At 43.7% G+C, this 12,070-nt stretch overlaps 1 protein-coding gene across 1 annotated transcript in view; it reads right to left on the bottom strand.

Annotated features, from left to right (window-relative positions):
* The window catches only part of PHF20 (PHD finger protein 20), a 75,853-nt gene extending 67,774 nt beyond the window's left edge, over positions 1 to 8,079 (bottom strand). Inside the window, exons 1-2 of the mRNA XM_086474521.1 lie at positions 8,041 to 8,079; positions 4,979 to 5,033 (exon numbers count right to left, since the gene is read on the bottom strand). The gene's annotated coding sequence lies outside the window, so the exon portion shown is untranslated. The remainder of the gene's footprint in view (positions 1 to 4,978; positions 5,034 to 8,040) is intronic.
* Between the last annotated feature and the right edge of the window lie 3,991 nt (positions 8,080 to 12,070).

Genomic DNA, 12,070 nt, shown 5'->3' with positions numbered 1-12,070 from the left:
TCCAGAGCACCTGACAACAAACTGTGAGCTCGCCCAGTATGGATCTGAATCAGTCCAGGAATGACTGTCTTCTAATACGGCTACAGGTTGGGACAGGGGTGGATTTACCTACCACCTCCATAACTTTTAGTGTGGAGAGGGGGAAGGAAATTAAGGAAAAGTTAGAATGGCTGGGGTTTTAGATTCTGATGAAAAATAAACAGTAAGAATTAAAAAAAATAAATCTGGAAATCTAAGCTGCAAGTGCAAAGCTAGATTTTCTTTTTTAAACAGTTTATCCACCCACACCTCAAACATCCACTATTTTCTCTCCATATTTACATCATTAAAACACCACTTTCTCACACTAGTAACAGAATTTCATGCTTCCAAATGTGGAACAGATGTATTTTGCTTAACACTTGTAAGAGAAGTTACAACGGCAAGATGACTCCTGTCCTAGTAAACTTGGTTTTCCTTTTCACAGAGTAGGGACATGCGAAGACCACAGTCCTAGAATTACTGAAAGGACATTATTGAAGTTCTCTGCAGTAGTCCCCTTTGGTAACAGCTGTAGTCCTGAAGAATGGGAGTCATTTCAGCTCACCTACACAAGGCTGAAGAGTAACATACACATCTCCTGACTTCAGGAACAGTATCTCATACAATAGGGCTTCCATAAATAAACATCAGTTTTGGTGAGGAAGGCCTTACTATAGCTTCAGCCAAATGTTAAAACACCTACGAGTATGACAACTAAAGAGAAGTCTGAAAAAAAAAAAACAAACAGCAGAAGCCATTTAACCATATTTACAGAGGCTGCAGATTCTGTGAAAAATCTGAACTGTCTCCTTTACAGCAAGAGTCAGCTGAACACCAGCGCTCCTCAGAGCACACACACTGCACTGCACTAACTCAGCCAAGCTTGTTACAAGGCAGCTGATCAGAAAGTTAAGAGAGGAGAAACTGTAAGGGCAAAAGTCTTGTCTCATTGCCCCCTCCCACAAAGTCTTCCTTCCTCTCCCCTCCCAAGTTATGAAACTCGGGCTGCTCTGGGTTCTCTCTCAGCCTGCCACTGGATTTAACTTGACACAGCAGTCCCTATACTCAGCGTGCCTTGCAAAGCAGGCTCTCTTTTTCATTTGCAGCTAATTTCAGGAACAGCTTCCTCAAGCAGATACATACTTGGTAGAACATTACACAATTACTCAATAGCGGATCTCAACAATTTTACCCTGCCTTAGAGCAAGAATGAAACTGTGCGATACAACATTTACACAGCTCTTCACAAACAAGGCCAACAGGCAACGATAAAGCCCATCCACATTTCACCATCATGACCTTGACCATATGGAGATCTTCATTTCTCAGAAAGAAAGCACTGAGTACAGGGGCTTGGTCTCTGCTTCAAGATTTTGTTTCAGCCTCTATCCTCTCCTCCAAGGACTACTTAAAAACCTTCAACTACACCAAGACACTGTTAACAAACCACCCCAGACAAATCAGACACAGTCATAGCTACGACTTGGAAATAAGAACACTTTAGCAGAACATCTCTTCTAAAATTTTCTTCAGCAGAAAATTAATTTGTACTAATTTGGTAACTAAACCAAGACACAAGCTGGCTTGTTGCCTTGGTAACTCCAGGAACCTGTTTTTCTCAAGTGCTCAAGACCACGATTAAAACAGGAGGCAGTTAGTAGGCCTACCCCCAAAGCTGTATGGCTTTTCTCCAAAATTTCTTACTCCACTACAAGGATTAGACATGTTTTAGGAACAACTACGCCAGAATTTAGACAAGTCACTACTTCCAACAGAAAATATTTCTAATCTACATCACTGAAAGTACACTCTGTTGTTTAAAAGGGAAAGCCTTTTCTTCTGCATAAAAGTCACCATGAGGTAATCTAGCTTTTAAAGACTACTCAACTATTCTGACACTTACAGGTACAGATCAGGAAGGCACATTTATATCACGGCGATGCAGAAGACAATATACTCACATTAATACTGATCCCTTCAGGGATCACGATTTTGGTCTTTTAAAACAAGCTTTCTGCTCTGCTAACAGTACAGGTCCTGTATACCCAAACCTGCAGCTGTTCTTACTTCAGTTTTAAGCTCTGTCAGTGCTGAGCCCCAAACCTGGCACATCACTAAGTTCCAATAGAAGAGGGTTCCTCTCAAAAATGGAGAAATCTTTCGTATTATCATATAGAGCAAAACCAAGCAGTTATGTCAAACTTTCTCTTTCACTAAAAACAGCCTCTATTGTTTTCTCTCTAGAAACTGCAGAATCACTGTAGCCTTTTTCAAAACCTTACCTGCCTTTGCAAACCCTGTTTTCAAAATCATTGATAAGTATGATTAAACCATTCCCTACATACTATCACACCAAAGCCCCTGCCTTAAAATGAGTCCCACTTCCAAACTCAGTACTGTCTCAAGTCAGTACTTCATAAGCAGCTCTAAAGAAAGGCAATTCACTCCCAGAATTCAGCCTCTTATCTCCTTCATTCTTTAGTGTATCTTTGCCAAACCCAGGGATTTCCCTCCCCTCCATCAGAGCACACACAGGAAAAAAAAAAAAAAAAGAGGAACTCCATGAAAAAAACATAGTTCTCTGACTTGATAAAGGAGCACAATAAGCTTTGACAGCTTACATCAATATAAATTTTCAGTGCAAAGTAGTATTAAGCTTTATTCTGGATGGTAAGCTTGCTGTCCAGTTCCTATGACGCATTCTACACCACCAGTGATTCAGTAGATCTACATGGCAGGACAGGCAGCAGGTTAACAAAAAGCACTGGCAAAAACAGGGAGTAAAAGCAACCAAGAGACTGTCCTGTGTTCACTGGAGATGCAGCACAAGCCTAACTGACCTGGGATACTGAGAACCGCCCCAAGACCTGAACTGCACTTCCTATATGGGCAATAAGACACAAGTTTGGGTTTTTTCCTTCATGTATAGCAGTATAAGCAGTTTCTTGGCCAAAACAGGTTTACAGTGGGTTCTACAAAACCTGCACTGACTCTGTCATTCACTCCAGCACCAGTGTTGCAAAACTGCTAGCATACCCACTCTGAAATGGCCAGGACTAAGTCCAACCACATTTTGCACGTAAGATTTTTATTGCTCCTCAATAGTTAGTTTTGACCTTTTATTTATACCATCCACATACATATACCCAGCCTTGCACCTTCATCAGTGGTAAAACAATGAAAGCCTCACCCAGTTCACCCCCTACAATATGCACGCCCCCATCGGGGATGGTCAATCCAGAGAAGTCCATAGTCCCCACCACAATCAGAAGACCTTGCAAGTGGATGACCACAGCCATGCTGTGCTGAAACCACACACCTGCAGATGAGAAAAGGCAACGGCTATGTCAGACTGCAAAACAGTATTTATAGACACCACTTATACTATACAATCCTAATGGCACCTTATGAAAACTAAGTGCAAGTCTCACAAACATTTAAACACCACTTTTAAAAACTGTTTTGGCACCAACCTGGGAAGCTGCTTACAACAGACATTGCCTGCAGCCAAAAAAATTCTGCCTACAAGGTTTTGCCTACAGCAGCATTGCTACATGAAGCATGCCTCAGTGTATTTTACCCTACATATAAAATCAGAAATAAAACCCCACACCTGTTAAAGTATTAACCCAAAACCAGTTCCTGTACTAGCTATTCATCTAAGGATCCCTATGCTCCTGCCTCATGTTCTGTTTATGCATACCATTTCATAGCAAGATAAGTAAGTTTTAGGACACAATCACGAGTTTCAGAAGATGTCCTTGGCGCCTGTATTTCAAAACACAGTGCCTCACATCTTCAGTCAAGTATATTTTTTAATGCAACAGGAGCAGAAACAGGGAAGATGTGAACTGGACAGAAAGACCATTAGACACTGCAACTAATTCCAAGGAATACTGCATCACCTCCCTTTATCCAAAGACACATTTCAAACAAGACATTGGACTACATCCAGGTCTTATCTGCACCATGTAGGATCCTCAACTAGATCATAACCAGCACCCACTTCTGGCTTTAGAAGTTCCGCAGGTTCAATCAACAACTACACAGGCAAACCCGAGCAACACAACACTGACATTGGATCCTGAACTGATACAATTTCCATAACAAGAATGCTGTACAGCTCCTTCCTCAACACCGACACATTCCCCCAAAGTGTAAGACTTCGTATTTTATTTCAGACTCCTATTTTTCGTCTAGTTTGCACAAGCGGACTAACAAAACTGACACCAGCAAAAATTTGCTCTCCTCTTCACGCAGAAACCAAGACTTACTCAAAGTACTTGGTGACAAAAGTGAACAGGTGTCAGCGAACACAAGTTGCCCTCCCCAGATCAAGACCCTCACACTCTCCCCAAGATTACAGGATGTCAAGAATGTCATTTCCATCCTCTCAACAACGTCCCATGTAACTGTGCTGTCAATTCAAACTAGTGGCGAGACTGGGACAGACCAACACAGAAGCAGAAATTATGAACACAGGCAACTCAAACAGAACAGAAAAATTTTTTCTAGAATAAAACCTATTTAAATTACCAAGTGCAATTAAAGAAATTAAAACTCATTACTGAAAAGAATTCTTTTTAATCATTTGATCATGTCTCATTTAGCTGTTCTGGTTTCCCCTCTTTTTTCCTGTAACACACTAAATGCAAAAGAAAACACTTTTAAACACTGAACAAGCAAGAAGATTTGGGAAAAGGTTTAAGTCACATGAAATAAAGCAGGTTTTTCCTAAACAAAATAACATTCAAGAAAATCTACTTTAACGACACTGACATTTTTTCTGCCAACTGAAAATGTGCAGAAGAATTGTTTTAAGACTATAAGGATTTAGAGAAATATTATCCACAGTGCCTCTGCAAGAATTAAGAAAAAACTGAATTTTAAAACAAAACATCAAAAGCTTAAAAGGAAACTATAATTGACAAAACCAAGGATCCATGCTTATACTTACCAGGGAGAAGCTGGTTGCTTATATGGCTGCAAACATTCCAAACACTGTTGTGCAACTATAGGGAAGGAAAAACATGTCATGTGAATTCTGAGACTAAAAATAGAGTCAAAAAAAATTTTTCTCTACAGCCAAGGATATTCCAATCACACAATAACACTTCTGGAACATCAATTTCATCTGAAAATATTTCAATACAGAGGGTCAGCAGGCTGCTGTCATACAAATCAGAGATCCTTACAGACACATAGACACTCCCTCTGCATACCCACACCAAATTTCTCAATCATGTATTTACCCTTTGCCAAACAGAAGCCACCAGTAACTATCATTACTCCTACTTTGGTGTACCAGATATTTCAGAATAACCCCATTAACTAAGCAAGTGGACAGTGTAACTACCAAATGTTGTACATACAAGTAACTCAAAAGTCAAGGTAGTGTCTGCAGACATTTAAAGACTGGATCACCGACATGTTAAATCCAGCACATGGGCCAAGGTGCACTTAAAGGAAATTACAGCCTACAGTCTCATCTTTTTTTTTTTTTTAATCAAGGTTTTATCTTGTACATTGAGAAGGTATGATTCTAGGTGAAATGACAGGCTAAAGATCCAGCCCAGATCCAGATCATTATAATGATCATAATGAGTTCACCATCTCTTCCAACGGTTTGCTAAATATGAAAACGAGAGTTCCTACTGCTGGGTGTCCCCACCCCCCTTTATCTTATTTGCCTTTTTTTTTCCTTCTTTTTTTTCCTTCTTTTTTTGCTTTCCCTTTCTCTGTTATTTTAATTTGCAGAGATCCTTAACTGCTCTCCCCATTTTTCCATCTAACCACTATTTGGCAGGTAAGACTTTTAAGCAAATGTATCTGATGTATCTGAAACATTCAAAGATATTTAAATGCAACTACTCTGCCCCAAACCTAAGACCCTCTTTTCCTCCCAAGAGTTTAATGAGAACTACTACTGAGAAAGCCCCACAAATATCACTCCTTCAATTATACTTCTATCGTCCAAATGGTCTTTAACTGAGGACTGTAGCTAAAAAAAGAGAAAGCTTCAGTTCTGGAACACCAAGTATGAGAAGCAGCCCATAAACAAAACCAAAACTGTCAAATCTGAGTCAAAGGGTCCAAACGCCCGAGTGTTCTAGATTTGGAAGTACAACAAAATTCTTCTGCAAAGCAATTACAGCAGACTGGGATGTGCGCAACTGAAATCATCACTTCTGACGTAACATACAGTTCCTACTCACACTGGTGGATTACTGCTGCGATACCATGGTGGTTAAACTTTAACAAGTCATCTTTCACTGCTGGCTGTTTTAAAAAAAAACCAACCAAAACCCTAGGTCAGATACAAGCCTTCAACAAGCTCAAACTACAGATAAACTCTTACCTAACAAGCATTGTTTTTCAAGATATAACATAGTAAGACTGATGCTTTCTGAATACTTATAAGTATCTTTTAATTATTCAGAGACACAGGAAAAAAAAAAAAAAACAAAAACACACACCTTTCTCACATTTAGAAATAATTCCAACTGCCATGAAAAAAGCAGCCTAACAAATCAGGGGGGAAAAAAAAAAATTACATGAAACACTTCTTTCATTGAAAAAGCTCCTAGCAACTTAAGACTCTAAACATCTCTACGGCTTTAGATCTTCTTAGTTAATAAAGAGTAAATTTAGCATGAACGGTATTTTAAGGTCCGAATGAATATATCAGCAAGACTCCTCTCAAGGAAATTAAGAGCTGAAATGTTTAACAGCTAAGAGACCTGCAGACGGCTCAAGCAAGCTGTGCTGTTTCTTACATAAACACAATCCCCAAATCACAAGAGTTCACGTCAATCCATGCACGCCTAGCCATATGAACCACCACGAGCCAAGAGGACCAAATGCAGTCATCCTCCGCTGGATAAACTACATCCATCACACAGCAAAGAGATCTACATTGTGGTCATACAAGAAAGAAACTAAGAGTTTCTCCAGAACAGTTCCTTCATCCACAAACCAAATTTATGTCAGTACGTGCAAGGCTTCTCTGGACTGCAGGAGGAGTCACAGAAACACCCTACCGCTACTTGCATTGTTCCAAGCAGCCTAATTCAGCCTGCAGGCTGGGCACCCCAAGGCTATTTCTCCTGGTTTTCTACCTGAACTGAAGCCGTATAAAACCACTTTACGATGCCAAATGCACCGAGCATAACCGTCCTCAAACAGATGCTTTTGCCCTGCCCAATGGGCATCTAGGGGCTCACAGGGCCTTTGTCAAATAAAAAGGAAACCAGGAAAAGGCCTGATTCTCCTTGCCATTCTATAGTCCCTCAGAAGCAAACACCCACAGAACACCTTGGACAAACTTTCTTACAGCGCGGCTGTACTTAAGTACTTGGTTGAGAGCAGCATTGAAGCAGCCTAAGGTTGAACCTCTTGAAGAAGCCTAGACAAGGTGCCAACTGTCAGAGCAGCCTTGCACAACAGATGAGGAAAGGAACCACGTGTGGGCTCAAAAACTAAAACTAACACGACAATTTCATGATTTTGCAGACAACGGGTTTCTTCTTAAAAGAACATACCTTTACAAAACGGGCAGGGTCCAAGAACAGGGCTTCCATTTGCCTACGTATCGTCTGCTTGGCTACAACATCTAGATTACTGACTAATATCATTTCACTATAAAACATCGTCATTGAGTGTCAGTACAAACATTTAAGTATTAAGTGGCACTAAAGTACTATCACCTACATCCCTTCTGAAAGTAATACCTTGGTGTTCTAGAGAAATCCACATTGAGACAGAAATTCAACACTTAAGGGTACGTGTTGGTCAGGGAGATGACCAATTAATTCCTCGGTTCTGACCAAATGTCCTGCCCCCAGTTTTGTGGCTGCTCTGGGTGTTCCCTCAGCACACTATACACTTACAGCGGACTGCTGAACCCAAGATTTTTCTTATCAGTAAGCCTCAACATGTATTTTGGCTATAGGATGAAAAGATTATGACCAAAAATGGAAGAAGCCAGTAGCAAAGACAAAAATGACCTGGAAACAGTACCTGCAGCAGTAACTGGACTTCTGACGCTTAGAAGTCGTCTACCTGTAAAAATATCCATTAAAAAAAAAAATTGAGAAACGTTTTTCACACATCATTTATAGCACCTGCAACACTGGCCACTGAAAATCCCACGGGGCACTGTTTCCAGCCACTTAGTATACCGTGTGCAGACACTTAGACATGGCATTCTTGGTTTCATTATTCAATTGCTTCCTGACTGGACAGGACAAAACCTACCCTACTTGTTGACAGAGAAGGGGATATTTTCATGGCAGTCAAAGTGAAATCTTGCAAGTTACACAGGTGATTTGTCTGCTTCATGCTTTGTCTTAAATGAAGGCCTAATTCTTTGCCAAAGCTCGTGGCAGTGTATGTGCCACACTGTAAGAAGGACGTGACTCCCTCATTTTATTACAAGAAGGAAAGAAAGGGGTGCACTTCAAGGCTGCTTGTAGACTTGTGCCCCAGCTCAGAGATGAAAGGACAGCAGGAAAAACAAAACAAAACAAATTAGTGCATCTCTCTGCAAGACTGATGACAGCAACACTGAGAAGACAGAGCTGCAATCTAGGCAAAGGACAGATACAAACACAGGGGATCACATAACAAAAACGCTATTAGCAATTTGCATTACAGTGAAGGAGCACTTAGAAGTCCAGTATATATGCAACCTCCTCTACCTAACAGAAGCCTCGAAGCTCTAAGCCTTCAGCTTTAAGACTAACAACAAACCCTAACTCAAACCCTATCACTGGCACTGTCTTTGTGTCACTGATGCACAGGTCCAGGCGACTGATGCTCAGCTCTACATCTGGAGCACTAGAGGTGTTCACGACAGTTTCCCCAACTCAAGCACTCTGCGGAGCAAGAGGATATTCTCCATCTCCTTATGAAAGTAGTGCTGAGTGTAAGTAGCAGAAAAAAAAAAGTCTGTTTTGAAACTAGTATTTTAACATCAGCAACAAGATCGGGAAAGCTCTTTGGTGCTAACTTCATTCTGGAAAAAGAAAAAATACCCTGCCCCATGCTAAGCAGTAGTGCTTCCTCTCTTTCTTTCAAGACAGGCTACCCAGCTAGACACAGACACAGTTATATCTCTTTTTAACCAATTTCATAAACCTACCTGAAACTGAGTTCTTAAAAAAAAAAAAAAAATCAGACGACAGCTGGCTATATTGAAATACTGCTAGTTGAAAGTTCTCAAGCCCAAAAAAACCACACAAAGGCATGCCAACAGACTAACGAGACTCAAAAAGAACTAATTATATTCCAATGTGCATTATTTTCTGCCACACACATCTGCAGTCAATCAGCATGGACACATTATAGACCTGCACATGCATGATCACGTAAGTCTGTGCTTGCATCCACAAAAAAATCTGAAAAACCATCAGTTCCAAAAGGTTTTTTGAACTATATTGGCCATGTAGCAATTGGCATTTTGACAGCAAGGACAAACCAAGAGCTCCAAGTCACTATTTCTTACCTGAAAAGTCTTTTCCTACAGAAAGCACAAGCAGTCAAAACAAACCTGTAGGCAAGCAAGGAACAGAAGCATGAAGATGACAAGGAATAAATTGAAGCAAAGAAGAAAGGAGTAGGGTTGTGCAACTGCTGAATGAACTATTACAAGCACGTCACAAGACTTCTCAATATGAGGCACCATTAAGTCCAAAGTACATGCAACTTTTTTCTTTAATTCAAAAAAAACAAACCACTGCACCCACGCAATTAGGCAACCATCAAGAACGCAGTTTAAATACTGAAGACGGCCACTTCTAGGGCTGAACAATAACTCCTGCCCCGTGCACAGTCCTTAGCTCAGCTCACAGCACTGGGGCACAAGTGCTCACATCTGCGCAGGACAGAGCCTACGGGCAGAAATGAGGAGGCAAGTGGCCCAACAGCTTTCCTACAGCAACAGTGTCAGCTCCTGTCAAGGTCTGACAAATTACAGCTACAAGCAACACCTAGCTTCTAGAGATGCAGTTATAAATAAAGTATGCAGTTACAGAGAATTTATCATCCTCTACAATTAAAGGACTGCACCCTACTTTCCTCTACAAGGGGGAGAATTTAGGTCAATATCATTGCCTAGGTTATCCGGGAACTCCAAGACCAATAGAAAGCACTTCAGAGAACTTATCCAATTAAAGGTTAGAATTAATTACATGCTGCTTACATTTCAGCCAAGGCACCACTGTTAGGAGCAATTACTATGGTAGCCTCATTCCCAGCTTGACCTTAATTAATTACTCTGGATTACAGGCAAGCAGATTTTACTTTCAGATTGCTCAAGTAAAATTTTATTTCCATTCAGGAGACATCAAAGTTACCAGCAAGAATGCAAACTGAACCCTTCCACAATCTGACTTCGATCAAATCACAAGTAGTCATCTAAGACATCTTCAATTCCAGAACTATTCAAGAAGTCACACAAAAATTAAACAAAGAATTATACAATGAGTGATCTTCACTTTTTTTTCAAAGTGAAAGTGAAATCAAGTTTTCTCACTTGGCTTTTTTTTTGGAATCTGGTCCTGTGAAAGGATCCCTGCTCATTATAGAAAATTAAACGAACCCAAGTCAAAAACGTTTCTGTTACAAAGATGCTCAGTTAAAGCTTCTGCACAGTTACAAAAGGTTACTTCAAGTCATGAGCACTGTTCTTAACGTCTGGTTTTCTTCTCCTCCTGCACACAATACCAAATTCTGGCATACAATACCAAAGAAAGAAGACACTTATTTTATCCAGTTTGGACTCATCAACATCCAAATACCCCTCCCGAACCATTTTCGAGCATTTAGGCTAGAAAAAAATAGCCTGGGATGACAGGAACATCTCTGGTACCAGGAAGGTTTTCAGTAAGTAAAGGAGATATAACTGTTCTCCTGTTTCAATTAACCCCAGCTACGGCTACAGTCTGCACCTCTCTGCCAAACCAACTGGTACAATAAGCCATTTCCACGGCAATAAGCCATATCTGAACCCAGGCCTGTCAGGAAAAAGAACATGGTGCCTCCCATTCTATGCATGAAACGGGTACGACACGAAGCAGCTCTCAGGTTAGTGCAAGGACCCACCGTTACCTCTGCTGCTGAAGGACATTCTGAAGGGACAAAAAGCAGCAGGACTGGAGACCAGAGAGGTGCTCCAGACTTCACCGGGCACAAAAAGGCCACGAGTCACCAGCGGACGGTACCGCCTACGGAAACCATCCCCGGTCGTGGGGAACACCGTGCGGGGCAGGCACCAGCCTCACGGGAGGTTCTTCCCCGCTTCGCCCCCGGGGCCGGGAGAGGAGCAGCCGCCGGCGCCCCGCCAAACCCCGCAGGACGAGCCCCGCCGGCACCGGCCCCACGCCGCTGCCTCCCGCGCCGAAGGGGCGAGGCGCCGACAACGGGACCGCGCCGCCGCGCCCGCCGGGCACACAGCTCCCGCGGCCCCGCCGCTCCCAGCCCGCGAAGCGCCGCTCCCGGGCTGCGCGGCCCCGCACGGCTGCGGCGCGGCCCGGCCCGGCCCAGCCCGCCCAGCCCCGGCCGCCGCCGCCGCCACAGCTCCCGCGCTCCGGCCCCGGCGCGGGTCCGGCCCCGGCGCCGCCGCAAGGTCACTCGGCCGCCCCCGCCGGCCGGGCCCTCAGCGCCGGCGCTCGGCCCGCACATACTCACCTGCCCGCGCCGGCCGCGCAGCTCCGCGGGCCGCCGGGCGCGGGCGGAGGCGCGGCGAGAGGGAGGGAGCGGGCGGGGGCCGGCCCGCGGCCCGGGCCCCCCGGCCGCAGCGCGCCAGGCCGCGGCGATGCGGAAGCGGCCCCCGCTCGGCGCCCCGGGCCCGCAGCGCGGGGGGAGGCGCTGCCCGGCCCGGCCCGGCCCGGCCCGGCCCGGCCCGGCCCGGCCCGGCCCTTTGTGCGCGGGGACGCGTGCGAGCCGCCCCACGCCCGGCCTCCCTCCCCTCGCCTCGCCTCGCCTCGCCTCCCCGCCGCGTTCTTACCGAGGGATCTGTACGGGAAAAAGGGTTAGAACGGAGCCGCAC

Source organism: Leptosomus discolor, chromosome 17, assembly GCF_034619465.1.
Source record: "Leptosomus discolor isolate bLepDis1 chromosome 17, bLepDis1.hap2, whole genome shotgun sequence".
NCBI classification, from domain to species: Eukaryota; Metazoa; Chordata; class Aves; order Leptosomiformes; family Leptosomidae; genus Leptosomus; species Leptosomus discolor.
This window is presented reverse-complemented; position numbering and strand designations above follow the sequence as displayed.